Genomic DNA, 8,849 nt, shown 5'->3' on the forward strand with positions numbered 1-8,849 from the left:
ACATACACTAGCATACTTTCCTCCTTTTTCGTTCTCTGTACACAACTCTTCCCCACTCTCCCTCCGCGTCTTTGTCTATCTGTAGATCTGTCTCTGCCTCTTCGCCTCACACTGAATTTTGCGGAGGTGTCAACAGAGATGGAATACAAGCCTTACCTCTACCCACCCACTCGCAAGGCCCATGGACTACTGCTGTACCCCCCCCCCCCCCCCCCTCCCCCCCCCTTCGCTCTCTCTCACCGAGCAGGAGGACAAATGTTAATAATAACAATTACGTAACCAACACGCCTACAAAGCCAAGAAAAATGAGGCAAGATCTGTGGGACGCTTGTCATCGGGCAGCCAATGCCACCTGCTCTCAGAACACAAGAGAAAAAAAGAAGGGCAGAGTAGGTGCCTTGGGGGCTAAGTTCTCTGTAAGCCCCAGTGCTTGGGGGGGAGAGGCAGGGATAAGGGGCCAGGGGGGGAAGGGTTAGGCCAGGCTTGACATAGGTAAGTAATTTTCCCACACGGTCTGTTTATTGTGGGATATTACATAACACCCTAGAAGCCATGACTCAGCCAATGATCCCCTTAATCCCTCCCCCCCCACCACTACCACGACACCACCCACCTGTCTCCATACCGTACCCTGTGACGCATACACTCATCTCTGTGTGTATCTGTATGCCTAAACCCTGGTGTTGTAGCCCTTCTAGTAAAGCATTCTGTGTAGTGTGTGACGGTATACCTCAGATTCCTCAATGAAATGCACCCACACATACGATAGGCAAAATTATTTGATTATGTTTTGGCGTTTATTAAAAAGGCAAATTATGAAATAAAGGGTTTATTTACAATATATTACTTCAAAACATTAATTCACAAAATTTTCTCATTCTAAATATTAATTGTCACCATTACGACTATTGGAGCCATTTTTTGTTGAGCAAATCGTTGCAGAGAATGATGAAATAAATGGGTAATCCGAATTATCTTTGGTCACAGAATCCATCAACCCTTGGTTAAGTAGGCCTATGTGACATTCCATAATCCTGCCTTTGTCTCATTTTACAAATTTGCGTATGTTGTTGCTTGTTGATGCCACCTAGTGGCTATCAGAGAACTGCAGGAAAAGGCTGAACATGTGTCCGTTAATCTCTTGTCTTCATGACAAATATTTAACAAATATATACCCACAAGACGAAATGTCTGCATATAGATACATTATTATATTCAGTATTGTTTGATGTTTTTTTTTAATTTCTGTATGTATATGCCTATGCGTTTTATGTAGCTTAGAAGATGCTTGTAGGCCTACAGCAAAAAACACCAAAAACATATATTAGAAGGCTGGTTAATAATAAGTAATAACGAGGACAACGAGTGGATATCTTTATAGCTGGTAGGATGGATTTGAAGTGGTGGGTCTATCTTATTAACTGTAATGCTTGCAGGCTTTTCAGCCCCGACCAGTCCCAGAGTCCAATCAGTCAGACTCGGACCAGGTGAGGCTGCTTAGACCAGTGTTTCTCAACCTTTTTTGAGCAAACGCCCCCCTTACCTTACCCTGATCCTCTGGCGCCCCCCCCCCCATTATTATTGTTAAAAAAAAATTTTTTTTTTTTAATTGCGACACCCGTAGGTAGGCTATATCCATTACCAACTCCACTCCAACTCGTGCTACATTGCTTGAATAAAAAACTTCTGTGCCGTTTTGGTTTCTTCTGGACAAGAAGATGTGTATTCAGAGTTTTATTAAAAGGTTTTATTATTGAGCTATTGAAGTTTAATACGTAACAGTGCTTGTGTACATTTTTATTGGTTATTGAACTGTTAACCCGCAAACTTGGGTTCAATTTGTGCACGAAAGACTCCCTTTGTTTACGTGACGTTGCCTAGCAACGCTGCGCAAGTTAAGCGCCTGTAACATCAGTGTTAAATGCGTATGTGCCGGTTGGTGTGCGTACCTTATGAAAAAAAGTGTTTATCGGTTCGCAGACGTAATGAGCGACGTTGCAGTGGTCTACACGTAATGCGCACATTATATTGTTTACAATTAGCATGCTAAGCGGAGTTAGCTTTATTCACGTCTTATGTTGCCTTACTATGTAATATGGATGAGATTCATGTTGCTTAGCGTAATGCCCCATCCACCGCTTGCTTTGCATTTCCCGCAAACCAACCAGTGGAAGTCGGGGGAGGGCGAAACAGTTTCTGAAGCACCACGCTACTGCGATGAGGCGGGTTTGTTTATCGGCGTTACTATGGCGATCATGATGGCACTGAGCATAGAGTAAAAGGTAGATGAGACGATAGAGGGGTTAGAAACCCATATGAAGATAGGCTTTTTATTTCAGTTATCCTATTTTTGCACCGAAAATATTTGAAAACCATGAAAGGTCCCCTGTGTTCGTTCCCAGCGCCCCCCTAGGTTCTACGAACGCCCCCCAGGGGGCGCTGCCGCCCCCGTTGAGAAACCCTGGCTTAGACCTTCGATCTCACACACACACTCTGCAAAGTAAAGTGTGCTGTGCTGAGCGGAATTGCTCCCTGTTGTCAAATGTTGGTGTGCTGTATCTGACATCTGTATGTCATGCTTTAAATCCTACAGCAGGGAGCAACAGAAAAGATTGGAACCATACCGCCAAACTAAATTGCATTACTATTGCATGCAATAAATGGTTACAACTATGACATGAGTGATTCCTTACAGAGCTGCGGTTGGGAGAGCAGGCTAGGACCAGAGCTTGTTAAAGACGCTGTCAATGACAAGATTTTAAAGGTAAACCCATGAACATAATCTTTTTTTTTTCTGGATCTGCCTTTATGTGTAATCAATATAAAACTTTATTTCTTCTTTTTTTTTAAAATATATTTCTGATTCGTTTCATCCGAAGCCCTTCTGAGGACAATTGATCAGGTTGTCTGCCAGATCAAGTGAGTGACACACTAGCTGCTTTCAGACATACGTGTAAGTCCTGATATTCTCCTGATGGGCCATATGTCTGAACAACATATACTTTTGTAATAATTTGTACCCTTCAATTCTCCTGAAAAAATACTTCCCCTGAGGTAGTATTTACTCCGGAAGAAATGTATGGAGCTATTACTGTTGCAATATTATTTGCAAATGCGTATCTCAATCTGTGTGTGTGTGTATTCAGATCTGTGTGTGTGTATTCAGATCTGTGTGTGCGTATTCAGATCTGTGTGTGTGTAATATGATCTGTGTGTGTGTATTCAGATCTGTGTGTGCGTATTCAGATCTGTGTGTGTGTATTCAGACCTGTGTGTGTGTAAAAAAAATCTGTGTCTGTATTCAGATTTGCAAGTGAAGACAAATCTGCAAGTGCATGCAAAGATCTGTGAATGTGAACACAGATCTGTAAGTGTACATAGATCTGTAAATGTGTAAACCGATCTGTAAATGCGTACATAGATCTGTAAATGTCTGTCATCACTTACAACTCAGGCAGGAGCTCTCCATTGGCTGTGTTTTTACACGTGAATTTTGCAACACTTCTGCCGCGGCAGATCTGTGATCTGCAAATGTGTAGAAATGAGATTTGTCTGTGACCTCAGTGTTCCTTTGCCCTGAGCTCAGGCTCACAGGCTCACGCTGCCTGGCTGCAGTAGCAGTACCGCCTACACACCACCAGTCGGCGCGTAGCACCCAGTGATGATAAGCGTGTCACTTGGGGTCATTTCATTGCGCTCACGGTTGGCGTTGTGTCGAGTGTATGGTCGGGAGGCAATACCATGAATTCAAGAGTGTTCGCTGTAAGTACAAGGAAATGACCCCAAGTGACACGCTTATCATCACTGGGTGCTACGCGCCGACTGGTGGTGTGTAGGCGGTACTGCTACTGCAGCCAGGCAGCGTGAGCCTGTGAGCCTGAGCTCAGGGCAAAGGAACACTGAGGTCACAGACAAATCTCATTTCTACACATTTGCAGATCACAGATCTGCCGCGGCAGAAGTGTTGCAAAATTCACGTGTAAAAACACAGCCAATGGAGAGCTCCTGCCTGAGTTGTAAGTGATGACAGACATTTACAGATCTATGTACGCATTTACAGATCGGTTTACACATTTACAGATCTATGTACACTTACAGATCTGTGTTCACATTCACAGATCTTTGCATGCACTTGCAGATTTGTCTTCACTTGCAAATCTGAATACAGACACAGATTTTTTTTACACACACACAGGTCTGAATACACACACACAGATCTGAATACGCACACACAGATCTGAATACACACACACAGATCATATTACACACACACAGATCTGAATACGCACACACAGATCTGAATACACACACACAGATTGAGATACGCATTTGCAAATAATATTGCAACAGTAATAGCTCCATAGAAATGTAAATTACTTTATGTGTGAATGAGGAGTAGAAAGTCGGTATTTCTCACACCACTTGAGTGGGCGTGTTGATGACGCTTCGGTCTGTATTTGCATGTCATTGAGTCGCACCCTAAATTATAATCAGCCGTGTTGCCTTTTGTTCGCTGAATGGTTAAAAAAATATATCACAGCTGCATGCATATATATAAAATGTTGTTTTTATTATTATAATTATTTACAACCATGTCTGACTTATTTACAACAGCCTTCCCAAATCCTTCCCTACCGTCGCTGCAGGTTAAACAGCAAAAAAAGCTATATTTCTCTGGTTTGCGACGCCTTTCTTCTTCGTCGTCTATTTGTCTCTAACTCATGCTCCAATCTTTCATCAATGCTTCAGATGTTGAGGATGCAACGGAATATATGATGCATCGTTGCAGCAACGTTTAAGATGATCGCGATGACTTCTGCCCGTTCTGCCCCCATGCTGTCTGTGATCAAACCAAAACAAACTAGAGTGACAGCAGCCGCACTTATCCTGCTTCTTGCGAAATTTGACCCCACGTCATATCCCACCCCTTGCAAGCCCACCCCCCCTAAACCCCCAGTTGATTCTACCGTTGTCTGAACGACACCGATGTCTGCATATAAAGCATCAAATTTGAATCACCCTCAGAGTCGAATCTCTGGATGTAAAAATGCTGAAAAATGCGGAGGACATGTCTGAAAACGGCTACTACCATCTGGAAATGTTTTAATTACCTTTGATGAATGCTGTGTGTGTGTGTGTGTGTGTGTGTGTGTGTGTGTGTGTGTGTGTGTGTGTGTGTGTGTGTAGGGTTGCCAACTCTCACACTTCTGGTGTGACACTCACGCTTTCAGCATCAATCTCACACTCTCAGACCACAGACCACAGCATATTGTTTTTTAATGACAGGGGAGGAGTTTAATGGTGCATTTCCACCGGGTACGCTTCGGACCCAGCACGCCTCAGCCTAGTAGTGAGGGTGCGGTATAGCCCAGCTCAGTTACGGCGCGCGTTTCCACCACCGCCAGTACCCTTATGGTAGGGCAGGGTTTAAGCCGGACGGCGATAGCCACGGCAGCCATGTAAGCATCGTGATCTCATCACAGCCCGACACAGTGTAGCCTGTTAATAAATCCAAGGAAAAAGAAGAACGCGCACAATGAACAAAGAGCAAGCAACAATGTAGGACAACATTTTCTTCAATAAACGACGCTTTCGCTATTGTCCAGAAATATCTTGCGGGTACTGTGTTTGTTTGTTATTATCCCCCTGTCGCACGGAAGTGATTCTGTCGACCAATCAACGGACGGCGTGTGTAGCTCAAACTTGCCGGGACCCTTTCAGGAGTCTCAGTACCTCAACAGAGTAGTACTGTGAGACGAGTACGGCTCAGTCCAGGTCACGCCCACTTTTGGTGGTGGAAATGCGACCCGTGCTGCACCATTGCAGACTGAACCGACCCGCACCCTGTGGTGGAAATGCGCCATAAGACATCTCGCTACAACGTTCTCACTGCAGTATTCTCTAGTGATGGCTCGTTCGCGAACGGATCAGTTCGAACAAACGACTCTTTAACATGAACAAACCGACCTGATTCCCCGTTTCAGTTTGTATCGTTCGTTCGCCGAGACTCGACTCCCAGCTCCACCCATTAGTCGCTGAGCCGAGCTGACTCGCGAGTCGCCGTTCGTTCACTGACTGTGTTTAGCGGTGAAGACTCGAGGACTGAGAAGTCACGAGAGCCAGCCGGGCAACAACATCCCGATTCCGAACATGAAGCGCTCCTCAGCTAAAAGGAACTTAGTTAATGTTGTGTTGATTGATGACGTTTGCACCATTGCACGATCGTGATTCATTTGAGAATAATTTTTTTATTGAATCCGTATGTGAACTTGGGAAAAAATTTCCAACAAAAAAACAGGATATTGCTCCACTAGATATAACAGCACCGGTCTTCGAACTGGTAGAAACAAATGTGTCACAAGTACAAAAAATCATCAGCTCTCTGAAAAGCTCCAAATCTAGAGATGCTTTTCACTTTGACACCAAGTTTGTTAAGTCACATAAGGATATTTTATCCTGTCCTGTCACTCATCTAATAAATCTCTCTTTTAAACGTAGTCTTTTTCCTGAGGACTGGAAATGTGCCATTGTCACACCTGTTTTTAAATCTGGAGACCGCCTTGAAGCTAGTAACTATCGACCTATAAGCATACTGCCAGTATTCTCAAAAATTGCTGAGAAGGTTGTCACTGAACAACTGACCTCATTTCTTAACACCAGCAATTTTGGTCTACATTGTATGCAATTTGGTTTCAGAGCGAACCATTCTACCGAGACTGCCTCCTTATATTTAATAGAGCAAATTAAATCACGGCTCGATAAAGGAGGAGTAGTTGGTGCTGTATTTTTAGATCTGCGTAAAGCATTTGATACAGTTAACCACAGTGTCTTAATATCAAAACTCTCTAAATTTAATTTTTCGCCTAGAGCTCTGGCTTGGATGTCATCATATTTATCAAACAGGAGGCAATGTGTCAAAGTCTGTGATGCACAGTCCAGTTACAGGACATGTACTATGGGAGTCCCACAAGGATCGGTATTAGGTCCTTTATTATTTAGTCTTTATATTAATGATCTTGCTGAACAGTGTGCTGATGTCGATCTGCAGATGTACGCAGATGACACTGTTGTATATGTACATGCTAAAACAGCTGACTTAGCAGCTGCTAAGTTAACAACTGCACTGGAAAGAATCACTCTTTGGCTTGATCAATCATGTTTGAGTTTAAATGTAAACAAAACAAAAAGTATGTTTTTTTCTAAAACCATGGTACAAATCCCTGATGTTGAGATTCACATTAAAGGTGAACGAATTGATATAGTTACTGAATTTCAATATCTCGGCGTGTTTCTGGATCCAAATTTAAATTTTAAGAAACATGTCAAAAAAATGGTTAAAACCATAAAATACAATTTAGTTAATTTTAAACACATCAGAAATTGTCTCTCTCTGGATGCAGCCAAGATATTTATGCACGCCATGATTCTGTCCCGCATGTCATATTGTATCACCTGCTGGGGGCAGGCTGGTGAATCTACTTTGAGACATCTGGAGTCTTTATACAAACAAACTTTAAAAACACTGGACAAAAAGCCAATTCGTTATCATCATTGTAGGATACTTGAGAAACATGAGTTATTGAGCTTTGAGAATTTTAGGTTATTCGCCAATTTGTGTATGGTCTATAAAATTTTAAATGGTTTGGCCCCACAGCCATTATGTGCTTTTGTCCACGCTCGCTCGTCAAATTCCATCAGATCCACTAGAATATCCTCCATACGAGATTGTACCATACCATTTCGCCGCACTGTAGCTGGGCAATCTGCTTTTTCTGTAAGAGCCACAAACCAGTGGAATACCTTACCTGAAGCCGTAAGGAGCAGTAGCTCTCTCAGTCTTCAAATCTAACCTAAAAAATCTGTTAAAAGCTGCTCAGCTCTGCAACCACTAAGTTGGTCCTTAGACTTCTTTTTCTGTGTGTGTGGGTATAGGTGTGGGCGTGGGTGGGATGAGAGGGGGGGGGTTGCACGCAGACGTGTGTAGCCATGTTGTTGTGGTGTTTTATCCCTGTATACTGTTTAATTTGTCTTATTATTGTGTTGTATTTTTTGAGACCTGCCAAGGGACTACAGATGCAAATTAGCTTAAAGCTATAATCTGGTATAGTGCATCAAATGGCAACATTTATGTTCTAACTGTACATTGTCCCTTTTAAATAAATTAAAATTGATTGATTGATTGAGAATGAGAATGAGGGAGGAGCTGAGTCTGACCGACTCGGCTGAGAACTGTGCATTCGCGATTCGTTTGAACGAGAACGAGGGAGGAGCCGAGTCTGACCGACTCAGAAGCCGTTTCTCAATACCAAGACTACGTTCTCGCGGTACAGACTTCCGAGAACGCGAGTACGCACCTGCAATTGGAACAGCAGTGGACTCGATGATGCATCTTGGGATATTTAACAGTCCCAAGTCCACACGAGTCACCTCCGATGCATCCTCGGTAGAACGGCCTCATTGAGAACGCATCGAGAACACTTCCAGGTTTTACGACAGTACTCGCGTTCTCGCGTACTTGGAATTGGAACAGTGCTTGGGCTACCACTGATGACGTTTATCGAGAACGCAAGTACACGAGAACGCGAATTGAGAAACGGCTAGTGACTGAGAACCATGATTCACTGCTACCGGAAATGCGAATGAACGAAAGAACGACTCTTCTTGGCGAACTGACTGGCGCGAACTGATTCATTCAAACAAATCATCTCTGATCGTCGGTTCCAGTTGATTCGCTGAAAACCAGTTCAGAAAACCGGTTCAGAGCAGCATAGGTTTGGAGCTTCTGACGTGCACTATAATGTATGCTTGCTCAATAAAAATATAGGCTCATGGTAAATACGTTTTCAAAG

Source organism: Micromesistius poutassou, assembly GCF_964030765.1.
Source record: "Micromesistius poutassou genome assembly, chromosome: 3".
NCBI classification, from domain to species: domain Eukaryota; kingdom Metazoa; phylum Chordata; class Actinopteri; order Gadiformes; family Gadidae; genus Micromesistius; species Micromesistius poutassou.